The following is a 19,379-nucleotide window of genomic DNA, read 5'->3' on the forward strand; positions in this document are numbered from 1 at the left end:
GTTAGTTTCTGAAGAACTTCTGAACTCTGGTTCTGAGAACTGAACAAGTAGAGAGGAAGTTTTGTGTCCCTTCTTTTGGAATGCTTCTTGTAGTGGGAAACCATCCTTCTTTCCATGCTACCTGGTGGGATAGTTTCAAGAATTCCACAATTAGGGGTGCACTGGTGGCTTAGTCGGTTAGTATCTGCCTTCAGCTGAGATCATGATCTTGGGGTCCTGGGATTGAGTTCCCCATCAGGCTCCCTGCTCAGTAGGGTATGTGCTTCTCCCTCTCCCTGTACCCCTCCCCCTGCATGCACTGTCTCTCAAATAAATAAATAAAATCTTAAAAAAAAAAAAAAAAAGAATAAGGGTTCTCTGTCAGTCACTGAGCAAGGGCCCTTACCTTTATCGACCTCAGTGTTCCCATAATGTTAAATGATTAGAATACCTTAGGGAGGGCCTCACTGGTGGCTCCAATTACTTGGTAATGGCTACTGGGGGCATTGTGCAGAAAACATCTGTTGAGCCACATTTAGGTTTAATAATTGATTAGTGATGTCTGCCACCAGTGAGGGGTGGAAGTGACATCACCCATCACATATCCCATCCCTTGGCTAAATGCTCTGTTAATTATTTCCAATTCTAGATTTCTTTGTTTCTGTCATTTTTTATGACTACTATTGAGATCTATCCCAATCTAATTGCACCGTTTTGAGTATTTGCCTTTGTGTCAATGAGAATGGAGAGAAGAAGGTACAGGAAAAAAAAAATTGATATTCCAATTTGACACTGCTCCTTGAGTAATGAAGACCCAGAAATCTGGTCTACTCCTTCCCTTCAAACCAAACCCAAGCCAGCAGAAACTGGAAAAGATGAATTCTTTTGTTAAAGGATAGCTCTTGTTTTTCTTGTCCTAAAATGGAGGAAATTATGCTTATCTCTTTTTCAGAACACCAGGCTATTATGTACAAAATTCTGACTTAAAGAATGATCTTCAGGGATGCCTGGGCCATTCAGTCACCTAAGCATCTGCCTTTGATTCAAGTCATCAGACAGAGTCCTGGGATTGAACCCTATGTCAGGCTCCTTGCTCAGTAAGGACCCTGCTTCTCCCTCTCCCAGCCGGAGGCTCTCCCAGCTCTCTCTCACTCTCTCTCTCTCTCTCTCTCTCTCTCTGACAAATAAATAAATAAATAAAACCTTTAAGGGAAAGAAGGAATATTATTTAATAAAAATAAAAAATTAAATCAAGGAAAAAATTAAATTAAGAAATAATGTAGAGGGGCGCCTGGGTGGCTCAGTGGGCTAAAGCCTCTGCCTTCGGCTCGGGTCATGACCCCAGGGTCCTGGGATCCAGCCCCACATGGGGCTCTCTGCTCAGCGGGGAGCCTGCTTCCTCCTCTCTCTCTCTGCCTACTTGTGATCTCTATCTGTCAAATAAATGGATAAAATCTTTAAAAAAAAGAAAAGAAAAGAAATAATGTAGAGATTCTCATTCTGAAATGAGGACAATGGAAAAACTGAAATTAAAGCAGGTGATAAAATATATTTCTATATCTTTTTGAACAAATAAAAAATAATAGTAAGAAGGACCATGGAAACTTTTCAGCTTCCATGACATGTGTGTCTGAGGATAATGGTTTAGAGGACTGAACACCTAAATACAAATAAAAGCCTACCTAGCGAAAATGGTAGGAAAGAGGGAGAACATTCAGCTTAACTGATAGTTAACATTCATGTCATAAAAAAATTCAAAAATTTGGAAAATGACTATATAATTTAAAAAAATTCAAAATAGAGTTTTTAAATGTTATTTATTTTATTTATTTATTGTTTTTCAGCTATAGTTAACACAATGTTACATTAGTTTCAGATGTATAACATAGTGATTTGACACAGAACAGAATTTAATCATGATTCGGTGATCTGAAAACACTTCAAAATTTTGTGGTACCCCTGAGCCATCAAGTCAGAAACCAGTGATTCTTACTCTCTGAAAGAAAGTGTGGGAGTTTGAGCTAAATCTTTCCTGATTCCAAATTTTGACATACATTGGAGAAATAAGGGATATTTTGTCATTTTCAAAAAGATAGCATGCAGAAACAAGATGGAGAGTGTTAAGGGGTGACTGGGTGTCTCCATCAATTAAGCCTTTGCCTTTGGATCAGGTCATGATCCCAGGGTCCTGGGATCCTGTAAGACATCAGACTATATCCTTGCTCAGCGGTAGCCTGCTTCTCCCTCTGCCTGCCACTCCCCCTGCTTGTGGTCTCTCTCTCTGACAAATAAATAGATAAAATCTTTTAAAAAAAGAAAAGTGGGGACGCCTGGGTGGCTCAGTTGGTTAAGCAGCTGCCTTCGGCTCAGGTCATGATCCCAGGGTCCTGGGATCGAGTCCCACATCGGGCTCCTTGCTCGGCAGGGAGCCTGCTTCTCCCTCTGCCTCTGCCTGCCTCTCTGTCTGCCTGTGCTCGCTCGCGCTCTCTCCCTCTGTCTCTGAAAAATAAATAAAAAATCTTTAAAAAAAAAAAAAAAATAAAAAAAAAAAAAAAAATAAAAAAAGAAAAGTGTTACTGATTTGAAGTTATTTAGATTCCTTATGTCAAGTTTACACACCTTTAATTAGTAGATTGAATTTTCAATTCAATTTTTTCAGTGACTATTCTTTATAAAAATCTCAAGTGTATCATGCCCTCATGTGTATTATCTCAAGTGTATTAATTACATTGCCCTCATATGAACAAGAGGTTTTCCCCATTTCCCTTCACTAAAAGATGATCCACTGTTAAAAAAAACAAACAAAACAAAAACAAAAACTTCCATTTGATATTGTGATATATTATAAAAAATATTAATTTAGGGGCGCCTGGCTGGCTTAGTCTTTCGAGCATACAACTCCTGATCTCGGAGTTGTGGGTTCAAGCCCCATGTTGGGCATAGAACCTACTTTAAAAAAAATAATAAAACAAAATATATAGGCACATATATGTATATATACACATACATACAGGCATGTAGTCTTCTTTGTTTCTGGCTCAGAGCTTCCAAAACCCTGGGAATTTCCCAAGTGCTGAGAGTGGTAAAGGTGTCTTTGGTCATGTTAATGAGGTGACTTTTTAAAACCATCCTAAGGTGGGGTCTGTTTGTCCGCAGGACAACTTTCAGTCCCACCCCCTGACCTCCAGAGAAGTAAGGGGGACTAGAGATTGAATCAGCCAATGGTCAATGACTTAGTCAATCATGGCTATTTAATGAAGTCTCCATAAAAGCCTAAGAGGTCAGCTTTGTGGTCCTTTTCAGAGTGCTTCCATGCTTGGGGAACCAGAATACATACATGTGCCATCAACCTAGGCCCCAAGGTCCATAAGATCAGAGGCTCCTTTGTTGGAGACCTCACCATATTTATCCCCTCATCTGACTGTTGATTCATAACCTTTATCATATCTTTTAATAAAATGGTAAATGTAAATGTTTCTCTAAGTTCTATGAGCCATTCTAGCAAATTAATTGAACCTAAGGAGGAGATTGTTTTACCCTCCAATTTATAGCCTGTCAGTCAAAAGCCCAGGTAACAGCCTGTGTCTTGTATTGGTTTCTGAAGTGGAGAGTAGAGGGCAGTCTTGTAGGACTAAACCCTTAACCTATGGCATCAGATTGTACCTCTGGGTAGATAGTGTCAGAATTGAGTTGAATTCTCAGATTCTCAAAGAATTCTCCGAAGTGCTTGGTGTTGTGGGAGGAAGGGGGAGAACCTACCCTCAAGGTTAGTATTGGGTCCAGGCACCCTAAAAGACCCACTAAGACATGAATGTTTACTGGATATGAAGATATGATCAGACATGGGAGGAGACTTGGTTTTACAGGATCTAAAAGATGGGAACTTTTCCAAATGGGAGTTCATCCATCACACAGTCATTAACGACTTCTTACATCAATCCATACCCTTCCCTGAGCTCTAGAACCTCATAGCCACTGCATGATTATTTAACATAATTTACGTATTTATGAACCTGGCACATGCCAGAAATTAGAGGTGACAAGATAAATGAGATAGTGGCTAAGATGGACATATAATTAGACAAACTGGTTGTTATGATTAAGATAAATATACAGCATGGTAGGGAGCCCAGAGAAGAAGTACCTAATTTGTGTAGACTCCAACTACTGTAAATATGTCTCTACTTGAACTCATTAACTGTCCTCACCCAAACTCATACTTTAAGAAACTAAAAGCCAACCATGGAGACTTGACATGACTTTTAAGAACCTAAGTTCCTTCAGGGCAACCCTTTTTTTTTTTTTTTTTTTTAAAGAAATTAAGCAGGATCTCAGCGATTATGCTTTTTTTTTTTTTTTAAGATTTTATTTATTTATTTGACAGACAGAGATCACAAGTAGACAGAGAGGCAGGCAGAGAGAGAGGAGGAAGCAGGCTCCCTGCTGAACAGAGAGCCCGATGCGGGGCTCGATACCAGGACCCTGGGATCATGACCTGAGCCCAAGGCAGAGGATTTAACCCACTGAGCCACCCAGGCGCCCCGCTTTTTTTTTTTTTTTAAGATTTTATTTATTTATTTGACACAGAAAGAGAGATCACAAGTAGGCAGAGCAGCAGGCAGAGACAGAGGAGAAGCAGGCTCCCTGCTGAGCAGAGAGCCCTATGCGGGGCTCCATCCCAGGACCCTGAGATCATGACCTGAACCAAAGGCAGAGGCTTTAACCCACTGAGCAACCCAGGTGCCCCAGGGCAACCCTATTCAATAAAGTCCCTGGAGATCCCCCAAAAGGTCTGGTGAAGCAGAAAGCCCTAGAATTTCAGAAAACCTGTTTGTTTGTTGTTGGTTTTTTGTAGTTTTTGTTCTGATTCCACCTCTAATTGTAAAACCTTAGGCAGGTCTCTTCACTGTGAGAACCTAAGTTCCTAACCCTATGCAATGAAGTCCCTGGAGATCCCCCCAGAAGTTCTGCTGAAGTGGGAAAGCTCAGGAGAGATAACGGGCCCTAGAGATAGGAATGTTGCAGTCATCAGTACATGCCATAAGACGGGATAGGATTAAGCAGAGAAAGTAAATTAAACTGAGCCCTGAAGCACTCCAACATTTATAACTCAGGAAGAGAAAGAGGATCAATTAAAGTAGCAGGAAAACTAGGAGAGAGCACAGTGTCAGAAACCAAGAGTATTGGGGGTCCTGGGAGGCTCAGTGTGTTAAAGCCTCTGCCTTTGGCTCAGATCGTGATCTCAGGGTTCTGGGATCAAGCCCCACATCGGGCTCTCTGCTCAGCGGGGAGCCTGTTTCCCCCACCCCCCCGCCTGCCTCTCTGCCTACTTGTGATCTCTGTCTGTCAAATAAATAAATAAATAAATAATTTTTAAAAAAAAACAAAAACAAAACTAAAAAAAAAAAAAAGAAACCAAGAGTATTTTGAGAGAGCATCAATTGCCAACTTGTCAAATATCAGTAAGAAGACAAGTAAGATGAGACCCAAGAATTGACTATAAAATTGGAAGGTCACTGCTGATCTAGACTAGAACTATTTCAGAAAATTGGTTTGTGAAAACTTAACTAAAGCAGATTGAAAGAGTTTGTGAGCATGCTGTCTTCCATGTGGGAAGTCTATGTAACCTGCAAACACACAAATGGCTCAGAGAACTGCCTTTTGTCTTTTTCTCCTACCTCTCATCAGGAGTCCATGCAGAATGGTAACATGATGGTCACTTTATGTGTAGACTTGGCTAAGCCACAATGTCCACGTATTTGGTCAAACATTGTTCCTGCATATTTCTGCGTTTGTTGGATGAGATTAACAATTAATTCAGTGGAGGGGTGCTTGGGTAGCTCAGTCGATTGTGCCTCTGACTCCTGATTTTGGTTTGGGTCATGAGGTAGAGCCCTGCATTCAGCTCTGCTTTTGGCTCCACACTCAGTGTCGAGTGCTTGAGATTCTCTCTCTCTCCCTCTGCCCCTGCCCCCCACTCACTTGCACACACAATTTCTCTCTCTCTCTGTCTTTCTCGCAAAATAAATAAATAAATAAATAAAATCTTAAAAACAAAAACAGGGTGGGTGGCTCAGACAGTTAAACATCTGCCTTTGGCTCAGGTCATGTTCTCAGGACCTGGGATCCAGCCCTGTATCGGGCTTCCTGCTTAGCCAGGAATCCACTTCTCCCTCTCTCTCTGCCTCCACCCCCCTCATGCACACTTGCTCTCTCACTCTCTCTCAAATAAATAAATAAAATCTTTTAAAAACAACAACAATTCAGTGGACTATGAGTAAGCAGATTCTCCTCCATAATTTGGGTGGATCTCATCCAATCCTTTGAAGGCCCTAAAAGAATAAATAAAGACTGATACTCCCCCCTCCAGGCAAAAGAATTTTGCGAGCTGACAGCCTGGTACTTGAACTGTTACATTGACTCTTCCTTGGGTCTCTAGCCTGCCAATTTACCCAGAACATTTTGAACTTGCCAGCCTCCATAATCACATGGGCAAATTTCTTAAAATGAAGCTCTCTATATATACACGTCCTATTAGTTCTGTTTGGAAAAAGAACCCTGAGTAATACAGGCAGTGAGCAGCCAGTGATTATTTTTCAAATGAAAGGAGCAGGTACTGTTGTTTTTGAGTTTGCACTATGTGCCAAACATTAGTTTTTCTAATTGCTGATAACCTGAAGACTTGTCTTACTATTAGAATGGCAGTAGCATGTTCCTTAAAGAAAGTCGAGAAGAAAAGAAAAGAAAGAAAGAAAGGATAAAGAAAGAAAGAAAGAGCCAATACATTCCTATTGCCCAAAGCAGATGACCATTGGCAAATATTTTGCTGCTTTTTATATCTTTCATATTTATTTTCTAAAATTTTTACTTGATATAGTTCAAATATATTACCATGTTGATAAAGATTAATCTACAGCATTTTTGATGGCTTTATGTATTCTACTGTGTGACTCTAATGTATACTTTTTAACCAGGCCCCTTTAATAGGACGTGTAAGTGGTTTCCAGTTTTTGCTGTTATAAGAGTATTTTAGAGTAAATGTCCTTTTGTGCATTATTTTGCAAACATCTTAAATATTTCCTTAAGAAAAATTCCTAGATGTAGAATTGCTGAGACAAAGGTTATAGCTTTTTGTTTTGTTTTAAAGATTTTATTTTTTTATCAGAAAGAGAAAGAGCGAGCACAAGCAGGGGGGGAGCACCAGGCTCTCCACTGAGCAAGAAGCCTAATATGGGACTCAATTCCAGAACCTTGGAATGGTGACCTCAGCCAAAGGCAGACACTAAATGACTGAGCCACCCAGATACCCTACTATATTTTTCAATAGTTAAAATATAGCTTATATACATAAAAGTGTACAAATTATAAGTATATAGCTCAATAAACTTTTAAAATTGTGGTGAAATACACAAATATAAAATTTACTATCTCACCATTTTTAAGTGTGCAATTCTTAGACTTTAAGTACATTCACATGGTTTTTAAATCATCACCACCATCCAATTCAGGAATTCTTTTAATCTTGCAAAACTCAAGGCTGTACCCAGTAAACAATAAGTCCTCATTGTTTGATGAATTTTTAAAACATGAAATCAGCTCCCAAATCAATAAATAAAATATTAGCAATGTCCCAGAAGCCCCCCCCAGGTGTTTCCTTTTAGTAACTAAACCCACACACAAGGGATCGATTTCTAGGTGGGTTCTATTTCTAACTATGCTGATTTGATAAAATAGTATCTTACTGTTAACTTAATTTCTTTGAATTATTTAAGGAGGCAGAACTCTTTAAAATGTGACTCGACCCTTTGTATTTCTTCTTTAGGAGTTGGTATCTTATTTAATCCTCACAAAAAGCTGCTGAGAGAAAATCAACAAAACCAAGAGTTAGTTCTGGCAAAAGATCAACAAAGTTGGCAAACCTTTAGCTAGATTGACTAGGAAAAAAAGAGAGAGAAGGCTCAAAACTAAAATCTGGGACATAACGACCAATTCTACAGGAATAAAGAGGATCATAAAAAAGTAAACAATCATCTGCCAATAAATTGGAAAATTTAGGCATGGACAAATTCCTAAAGACATAACCTACCAAGACTAAATAATGAATAGAAAATTTGATGGGAGGGAGGTGCCTGGGTTGCTCAGTCAGTTAAGCATCTGCCTTCAGCTCAGGTCATGATTCTAGGGTCCTGGGATGAAGCCCTGCAATGGTCTCCCTGCTCCGCTGGGAGTCTGCGTCTCCCTCTGCCTCTCCTCCTTCCTCCTGTTCATGCTTTCTCTCTGTCTCACTCTGTCTGTCTCAAATAAACAATAAATAAAATCTTTTTTTTTTTTAAATAATGAAAAAAGAAAATCTGATGGGGCACCTGGCTGGTTCAATCAATGGAGTGTATGACTCTTGATCTTGCGTTTCTGGGTTCAAACCCACTTTGGGTGTGGCGATTACATAAAAATAAAATCTTTTAAAAAGAGAGAATGGGGCACCTGGGTGCCTCAGTGAGTTAAGCCTCTGCCTTTGGCTGAGGTCATGATCTCAGGGTCCTGGTATTGAGCCCTGCATCAGGCTCCCTGCTCAGTAGGGAATCTGCTTCTCCCTCTCTCTTTGCCTGCTTTTCTGCCTACTTGTGATCTCTCTCCCTGTCAAATAAATAAGTAAAATCCTTTTTTAAAAAGAGAGAGAGAATAAGAAAATATGAAAAATTTGAATTAGTAATTACAAAAATAGAAACGAAGAGAGAAGTCCAAGGCAGATGTCATCACTACAATCAACATTTACATTTATAGAATTAACATCAGTCCTGTTCAAACTCTTCCAAACAATTGAAGTGGAATGAACACTTCCTAATTGATTCTATTAGGTCAGCATTACCCTGATATCTAAACCAAAGATACTATGATAAAAAAAAAAAAACTATAGACCAATATCTCTTATGAACACTGAAACAAGAATCCTCAATGAAATACAGGCAAACTGAATTCAATAGCATATACTAAAAGGATTATGAACATGACCAAATGGGATTTATCCCTGAAATGCAAAGATGGTTCAACATACGAAATCAATGAATGTAACACCACTTTAATAGAATGAAGAAAAAAAAAACCACACATGATAACCTCAAATGATACTGAAAAAGCATTTGACAGATAAAATATCCTTTCATGATAAAAATACTCAACAAACTAATAGAAGGACACTATCTCAACATGATAAAGGCTACCTATGAAAACCCACAACAAACATCATATTCAAAGGTAAAAAAAACTAAAACATTTTCCTTGAAGATCAGAAACCTGGTAAGCATGTCCACTTTTACTACTATATGCAATGTAGTAATGGAAATCCTAGATAGAGCAATTAAGCAAGAAAAATGAATCAAAAGTGTCCACATTGGAAATGAAATTCTTTATTCACAGATGATATGATCTTGTTTATAGAAAACCCTAAGGATTCTACAAAAAAGGGGTGGCTGTGTAGTTTAGTCAGTTGGGCGGCTGCCTTCAGCTCAGGTCATGATCCCAAGTTCCTGGGATCAAGCCCCATATTAGGCTCCCGCTCCGCGGAGAGCCGGCTTCTCCCTCTCCCTCTGCCTGCCACTCTGCCTACTTGTATACTCTCTATCACTCCGTCAAATAAATAAATAAAATCTTTTTTAAAAATTCCACAAGGGGCGGGCATCTGGCTGGCTCAGTGGTTTAAGCCTCTGCCTTCAGCTCAGGTCATGATCTCAGGGTCCTGGGATCAAGCCCCACATCAGGTTCTCTGCTCAGCAGGGAGCCCGCTTCCCCCTCTCTCTCTGCCTGCCTCTCTGCCTACTTGTGATCTCTCTCTCTGTCAAATAAATAAATAAAATCTTAAAAAAAAAAAAAAAAAAGAAATCTCCTATTTAAAAAAAAAAAAAAAAAAAATTCCACAAGGGGCGCCTGGGTGGCTCAGTGGATTGAAGCCTCTGCCTTCGGCTCAGGTCATGATCCCAGGGTCCTGGGATCGAGCCCCACGTCGGGCTCTCTGCTTGGCGGGAGCCTGCTTCCCTTCCTCTCTCTCTGCCTGTCTCTCTGCCTGCATATTATATATATATATATTATATATATAACATATATATATAATATATATATCTCTGCCTGCCTCTCTGCCTGCATATTATATATATTATATATATAAATATAATATATATATTATATTTTATATATAATATTTTATATATAATATAAATAAATATATATATTTATTATATATATAAAAAAAAAGAAATCTCCTATTTAAAAAAAAAAATTCCACAAGGGGCGCCTGGGTGGCTCAGTGGATTGAAGCCTCTGCCTTCGGCTCAGGTCATGATCCCAGGGTCCTGGGATTGAGCCCCACGTCGGGCTCTCTGCTTGGCGGGAGCCTGCTTCCCTTCCTCTCTCTCTGCCTGCCTCTCTGCCTGCATATTTTATATATATATATATATATATATATATATATATATATATATATCTCTGCCTGCCTCTCTGCCTGCATATTATATATATATATATATTATATATATATTATAAAGGTAATTAAATGCTGTGGTACTGGCATAAATCAGACACACAGAACAAAGGAAGCAATTGGAGAGCTCAGAAAGAAACCCTTGCATATATGGGCCAAGGCTGTGCCAAGACCATTCAATGGGAAAAGGACAGTTTTTTCAACAAATGGTGTTGAGAAAACTGGATATCCACATGCAAAGGAATGATGTTTACCCTTATCTTATAACCACATACAAAAATTAACTCAAAATGGATCAAAGACCTAAACATGAGAGCTAAAACTATAAAACTCAGAACAAAACACAAGGGAAAAACTTCATGACAATAGATATGGAATCATTTTTTAGAATGACACCAAAAGGAAAACCAACAAAAGAAAAAAAAAGCTAAGTTGGAATTCATCCAAATTAAAACTTGTTTATCAAAGGATACATCAACAGAGTGAAAAGACAACCCATAGAATAGGATAAAATACTTGCAAATCATATATCTGATACATGATGGATATCCAGAATATATAAAGAACATTTATAACTCAACAACAACAAACCACCAATTAAAACATGAGCAAAGGACTTGAACAGAGAGTTGTCCAAAGAAGATATACAAATAGCCAATAAGTTTAAAAACAGATGCTTAGGGGCGCCTGGGTGGCTCAGTGGGTTAAAGCCTCTGCCTTTGGCTCAGGTCATGATCCCAGGGTCCTGGGATCAAGCCCCGTGTCAGGCTTTCTGCTCAGCGGGGAGCTTGCTTCCTCCTCTCTCTCTGCCTGTTTCTTTGCCTACTTGTGATCTCCATCTGTCAAATAAATAAATAAAATCTTAAAAAAAAAAACGATGCTTAGCATCACTTGTCATTGGAATATATAAATCAAAAACACAGTTAAGATACCACTTCACACACATGAGGGTGACTATTATAAAAAATAAACAGAGAATGAATGTTGGTGAGGATGTAGAGAAACTGGAATCCATGTATGTTGTTGGTGAGAATGTAAATAAGGCAGCCACTGTGGGAAAAGATACAACAATTACTTAAAAAAAAAAAAACCTAGAATTACTACATGATCCGGCATATCTACTTCTGGATATATGTCCAACAGAAGCGAAAGGAGGGGCTTTTTAAAAAGATTTTACTTATTTGACAGAGAGAGACACAGAGAGAGAGGGAACACAAGTAGGGGGAGTGGGAGAGAGAGAAGCTGGCTTCCCACTGAGCAGGAGCCTGATATGGGGCTCAATGAGGGGCTCAATCCCAAGACCCCAGGATCACGATCTGAACCAAAGGCAGACGCTTAACCCAGGCATCCTGAAAGGAGGGGCTTAAACAGATATTTGTATACCTATGTTCATAACAACATTATTCATAATAGTCCAAAAGTAGAAGCAATCCAAGTGTCCATCAACGGATGAATGTATTTTTAAAATGTAGTACATCAATATAATGGAATATTATTCAGCCTTTAAAAGAAAGGGAATTTTGACACACATCACAGCATGGATGAAACTTGAAGAACTATACTATGTGAAAAAGCCATTCACAAAAGGACAACTACTGTATAATTCCACTTATATGAGGTATTTAAAATAGTTCAGTTCATACATACAGGAAATCAAAGTGTAAATGCCAGGGGCTAGGGTAGAAGGTAATGGATATTTAGTGTTTAATGGGTACAATGGTTTGTTTGGGGAAGATAAAGTTTTAGAGCTGGATGATGTTGATGGTTACGGAGCAATATGAATGTATTTAATGCTGTGGAAAGATACACTTGAAAATCATTATAACTAGGGGCACCTGGCTGGCTTAGTTGGTGGAGCATATGGACTTTTGATCTTGGGGTTGTGAGTTCAAGCTCCATGCTGGGTGTAGAGACTTAAAAATAAAATCTTAAGGGGCGCCTGGGTGGCTCAGTCATTAAGCCTCTGCCTTTGGCTCAGGTCATGATCCCAGTGTCCTGGGATCAAGCCCCGCATTGGGCTCCCTATTCAGTGGGAAGCTTGTTCTCCCTCTCCCATTCCATTTGTGTTCCCTCTCTTGCTGTGTCTCTCTCTGTCAATAAAATAAATTTTTAAAAACTTTAAAATAAATAAAATAAAATCTTTAAAAAATCATTAAAATGATACGTTTATGTTATGCATATTTTACCACAATAAGAAAAACCACTGAGGTAGGCAACCTTCTCATTTTATAGATGAAAAACGTTAAGACCCATCAAGATCAAGTGACTTTGCACAGGCAGAAGTAAAAATGCTTTTGGGAAGTAAAAACGCATATAGGAAGTAAAAATTCAGGGCTTTTTACCTCTGGAACTAATAATACACTATATGTTAATTAATTGAATTAAAATAAAACTAAGTTTAAAAAATAAAATAAAACTAAGTTTTAAAAAATTAAAGCCTTTCTTAAGTCATTTGGAGAAAGACAACTATCATATGATCTCCCTGATATGAGGAAGTGGAGATGCAACATGGGGGGTTGGGGAGGTAGGAAAAGAATAAATGAAACAAGATGGGATTGGGAGGGAGACAAACCATAAGAGACTCTTAATCTCACAAAACAAACAGGGTTCTGGGGGGAGGGGGATCTAGAGAGGGTGGTGGGGTTATGGACATTGGGGAGGATGTGTGCTATGGTAAGTGCTGTGAAGTGTGTAAACCTGGTGATTCACAGACCTGTACCCCTGGGCTAATACATTATATGTTTATAAATAAATAAATAAATAAATAAATGAGCCAATAAAAAAAAAAAATTAAAGGCTTTTCAACACCAAAACTTATATTCTTTCCACTAAATCATTGTTTTATTTTTTAAAGTAAAGTTTAGCTATAGCGGATGCATAGATCTAAAGTGTGCAATTTAATGAATTTTGATAAATTCATATGCATGTGTATATGAATACACACTACCCTGATCAAAATAAAGCACATTTCCAAAAGAGAGTGCCCTCTTGCTCCCTTCCACTCAATCCCTCTCCCCTTTAGACAACTGTTACCTTGATTTGTATCACACGGATCAGCTTTACCTATCTTCCAACTTCATATAAGTGGAAATATTAATATGTACTCTTTCGTGTCTCACATTTTTGGCTCAACATAATGGTTCTGATGTTCATCTACATTGTTGCTTATATCAGTAATTCATTCTTTTATTGCTGAGTAATAGTCAATTCTGTGAGTATGCCACAATTTGTTTATTCTATTACTGATAGACATTTTAGTTGTTTCTAGTTGTTGGTTCTTATGAATAAAGCTTCTATAAACACTTTTTACAAGTCTTTGTGTGGACATATTTTCATTTCTCATCTCATATGACTTGGTTCAGTCAATGGAACAGTAACAAATGATGCAAGCAATTGAAAAGTTGCTTGTATGTTTTCTCTTCCTCTCTTTACCTTGTCACTACAATGAAAATAAACACAGCTAGCTTGCAGGAAGATGAAAGACTATGTGAATTGGAGCCAAGTCATCTCATCCAAGGTCATTCTAGACCAGTTAACCCCCAGCAAACCCAACAGATGTTTATAGATTCATAAACAAGTTCAAGTGAGATTAGCCTAACCCAGGCCCAAGTCAAAAGAACTGCCCAGGTGACCCATAGACTCATGAGAAATAAATAGCAGTTCCTTTAAGCCACTGAATTTCGGAATGGTTTGGTATATAGAATTATTGTGACAATAGCTAATTTATGTACATCTGTACCAGTTTTCTAGTGCTGCAAAACATATTACCAGAAATCTAATAGATTAAAATAACACAAACTTCTTATCCCATAGTTTCTGTGGGTCAGAAATCTGGACATGGATTATGTGGGTCCTCTTCTTGGGGCTTATCAGGCTGAAATCAAGATGTCAGCCAGGACTTCAATCTTATCTGAGGCTTGAGGTCCTCTTCCAAGCTCATTGGTTATTGGATGAATTCAATTTCTTTTAGTCACAGAACTGGGCCCTTCAGTTCTTAGGACCCACCCATGATTTCCTGCCACATGGTTCTCTCTCAGATATGACAGTTTACTTCTTCAAGGCCAACAGGTGAGCATTTGATGTTTTGAATCTCTGCAACTTCTTCCATCTCTGATATCTAGGCTCCTTCATAAAAACCCCAGCTGATTAGGTCAGGCCCACCCGGGATTATCTCTCATATGAGAACCTTAAAATCAACTGATTAAAGCCAACACCTGGGATACCTAGGTGGCTCAGTCAGTGAAGCATCTGCTTTCAGCTCAGCTCATGATCCTGGGACCCTGGGGTCCTGGAATTGAGTCCCGCATTGGGCTCCTTGCTCAGTGGGGAGCTTGCTTCTCCCTCTGCCTGCTGCTCCCCCTGCTTGTGCTCTCTCTCTCTCTGACAAATAAATAAAATCTTTAAAAAAAAAATAAAGTCAACTCCTTACTTCTGTTGTATAAAATAACTTAATCACAGAATGAAATCCCATAACATTTAAAGGTTCTACCCATAACTTAATGGTAAGGGATTTTATAGAGAGTGTACACAGGGGGATGGAAAACGTGGGACTCAACTTAGAAACCAAGATAATGTAAATAATTTTTGAAGGTAAGGAAATCTATTTATCAAGCAGTGAAAATAAATATTAAGCAATAAAATAAATTTGTATGTTATATAATGGTATAACTTCCATAATAATTTATAATTTATTATTTTTTAAAGTTTATTTATTTGTTAAGAAATCTCTACACCCAACATGGGGCTTGAACTCATAGCCCCCAAGACCAAGAGTCACACACACATCCAACTGAGCCAGCCAGGTGCCCCAATAATTTATAATTTATAACAGATTATTTATAATAAGATATTACAATATACAATATATACCATTGATAAAGATATATTGTGTAAATATAAATAATATAATATGTTATATATTATAATCATGATGGTATGTATCATAATGTATAAATAACAATTATGGATTATATAATAATTACATAGCACAATTATGTAGTATGATTATATAATTATAATTTATAATATAAATGTATTTCTAATTATATGTATTAAAAGTATTAAATGCATTTATAATCTATATTACATTATTTAATTATATTATAATTATGTATTTAGAAGTATATTATATATAATATTAAAATATCTTAGCATATTATTTTTATATTATATAACAATAATATTTGTTACTATGTATTGTATATTTGTTATATATATAATGTATTGTATATTTATTATATATTATATAATGTACAATTTGTTACTTATATAATATGTTAATTACTATATTTATATATAAGATAACACTAATATATAAAATGTATTATAAATGATAAACATATAATTATAAACGTATAATACATAGTTATATAGTATTATCATATGTATATATGTACAATTATGTATTATATATTTATGATTATATGTTTGTGATTGTTATAAATTATATTTAATACATTAATGTTACCTTATGTATAAACATATTAATTGTCTACTATAATTATGCCATATATATTTATGTTATGCACACATATTTATATATTATTTATATTATACATATATTTATATGTATATGTACATACATGTATATGTATATGTAGTATAATGTGATTATTGTTATAATTACATACAATAGAATTATATACCATAATGTGATTATAAATATATACCATTATATGGCATATTACATTACATATCTTACGTGTTATAATATATATTAATATATACCATTATATATCATATATTGTATATATAATGTACACCATGTCATATACCATATGAACCTTCAAATAAACAACTCTTTGAAGGTTAATACCATCTGTCCATAAAATGTAATTCAATTAGTTTTGGGATGCCTGGGTGACTCAAGTCAGTTAAGCGTCTGTTTTTGGCTCAGTTCGTGATCCCAGGGTCCTAGGATTGAAGCCCACCTGGGGTGTCTGCTCCATGGGGAGTCTGCTTCTCCCTCTCCCTCTGCTGCTTACCCTGTCCTCCCCCTGACCTCCCCCTGCTCCTTCTCTCTCTCTCAAATAGACAAATAAAATATTTTTTAAAACGTAATTTAATTTGTTTTATTAAACTTATCAAAGGAAGAAGAGAAGGCTCAATTGTGATACGTGGTTAGTGGAGGAGGGGTGCAAGGAAGTTATTCTTTAGAGGGTATATTCTTTTGTTGATCTTCACCAATTTTTCAACCTTTTCAGGCTCATAGTTACCTTTCACTTAAATTGCACTTGAAAATAAATTTATTACATAGAAAAATACTCCTAGAGTAAAATAAAGGGCTACATACAAAGTGCTTCGAAAATCGTAAATAACTTAAAAAAAAACAACACACTGATGGTTGCTGGAGGAGAGGTGGCCAGGGCGGATGGGTTAATTGGTGATAGGGATTAAGGAGGGCACTGGGTGGGCGCCTGGGTGGCTCAGTGGGTTAAGCCTCTGCCTTCAGCTCAGATTGTGATCTCAGGGTCCTGGGATCCAGCTCTGCATCTCTGCTCCGCAGGAAGCCTGCTTCCCCCTCCCTCTCTGCCTGCCTCTCTGCCTACTTGTCATGGCTCTTTCTGTCAAATAAATAAATAAAATCTTTTAAAAAAAATAAAAATAAAAAAGGCGGGCACTGGGTGCTGTAAGCGTTGAATTACTAAATTCTACTCCTGAAACTAATATTATACTATATGTTAATTAATTTGAATTTTAAATAAAAACTTGATAAAAGGAAAATGTAAATGACATATACACACAACTGACTGAAGGATTGTAGAAGATGTTCCATTTTTCTCACTTGATATACATATGCAAAACAAAACAAAACATTTGTGTTCATCTAAGTCTGGAGCACAATTCAAAGTTTTTCTTATAATATTCTCTGACTAAATCTGTTGTATCAAGTAAATTGGTGTTTTTGCCTGAAACCATAGCATTGAAAAATTATAGTATAAAAATAGAGCATATTTTTAATATTTTTAAGTGAAAAGCTTGTCATACTGGAGAAAAAGTGAAACAATTTTTATGGCAAAATCTCATTAACTGAATGATCATTACATGAGGTAAATCCGTGCTCATTCCTTAACTCCAGATCTGAAGTACTTATTGTCAATTTGCCAACTAGTATGTCTCATGTCCGACCAATACGACAGTTGAACTGCCATATGGTAATCAACCATGTGTCTGCCAAGGGCTGTAAGTATATCATCTATTTTAAATCTCATTACAAGTGACGCTCAAGTGGCTGAGTCGGTTAAGTGTCTGACTCTTGATTTTGCTTGGGTCTTGATCTAGGGGTGATCTTGGGGTCTTGGGATGGGGTCCCAGGCAGGCTCTGCCCTGGGTGTGGAGCCTGTTTGGGATTCTCACTGCCCCTCTCCTGCGCCCCTTCCACTCCAACTCATGTGCACTTTCTCTCTCTCTCTTTCTCACTTCTCTCTCTGTCTCTAATAAATAAATAAATAAAAATAAATCTCATTATTAGATACGGAGGGAAAAACTGACCTTGGAAAGGTGAAGTAAAGTAACTTGCTCAAGGTCATACAGCTAAGAATTAACCTTAGAGTTGGCATTTGAATCCAAGTTTGTTTAAGTCCAAAGCCTGTTCTCTTAGCTGCTGCTTCTGCCAGTCAAAGCCTGGCATCTGGCATATGGAAGAGGGTGGAAGGTGGAGGGGAGGTGGTGGTCTTGGAGTACAAGACTAGCTTTCTTTCAAGTGCAGCCTCTGTCACTTAATAGCTCTTCAGGCTTAAGCAAGATTCTTAACATCAATGAGGATATTTTGTTACTATAAAATAGGGATAGTAATTCCTACCTCTTAGGGCTTTGTTTGCTTTTGTTTGAATTCAAGAGACTATGTTTGTGAAAATAAATTTAGCAGCACTTAGTAAATTATAGGTGCATCTCCCATAAATGATAGCAGCAGATAGACCTGACACTCACTCTTACCCCCCTCCCCACTATCACCCATAAACCTCTCCACATTTTGGAGGTCACCCAGTCCAGTAAACTAAATCATCTTTAGTTCTTCTTTGTCTTTCCTTTTAGCTCCATCACCACCCACCCCTTCAAAATCAAATCAGTTATCAAGATCAATCAATTCTACTTTGGCAATAGCCATCAATCCATTTCACTGCCTCAACAATAGATAAGACCCTCACCGACTGTGGTTGGAACTATTTTATTTTTCTTAATTACTTATGTAAAAAAATATGAGGGCGGTCTGGGTGGCTCAGTCAGTTAAGCACCTGCCTTTGACTCAGGTCATAATCCCAGGGTGTTGGGATCCTGTGGGGATCCTGCTTCTCCCTCTGCCTACTGCTCTCCCTCCTTGTGCTCTCTCTATCTCTGTCAAATTACTGAAAAATTATAATATAAAAATAGAGCATATTTTTTAAGTGAAAATCTTGTCATACTGGAGAAAATTTTAAGTAATAAAACATACTCTTGATGTGAATTTTTTTTTTTTAAGGCAAAAACCCATCCCAGAGAATGTAAATTTTTTCAGGGTGCCTGGGTAGCTCATTTGGTTAAGCAACTGCCTTCGGCTCAGGTCATGATCCCAGTGTCTTGGGATCAAGTCCCGTATCGGGCTCCTAGCTCCACAGGGAGTCTGCTGCTTCCTCTGACCTTCTCCCCTTTCATGCTCTCTCTCACTCTTTCTCTATCAAATAAATAAATAAAATCTTTAAAAAAAAAAAAAAAAAAAAAAAAAAAAAAGAAATGTAATTTTTTTCAAGACATAAAAGAAAAAGAAAAAAAAGACATAAAAGGTCATGTAGCCAAAGGTAAATCTCCCTTCCATAATTGTCTTCTGGCCACCTAATTCTCCACCTCAGAGATAGCCACTGATACAAGTTTCTATTTTTTTCTCTATTTTAAAATTTCTTTTTTTTTTTTCATTCAAACTTCACTCCCATGCTTTTGTCCTATTTTTTATTCG

This window comes from Mustela erminea, chromosome 10 (genome assembly GCF_009829155.1).
Source record: "Mustela erminea isolate mMusErm1 chromosome 10, mMusErm1.Pri, whole genome shotgun sequence".
In the NCBI taxonomy this organism is placed as follows: domain Eukaryota; kingdom Metazoa; phylum Chordata; class Mammalia; order Carnivora; family Mustelidae; genus Mustela; species Mustela erminea.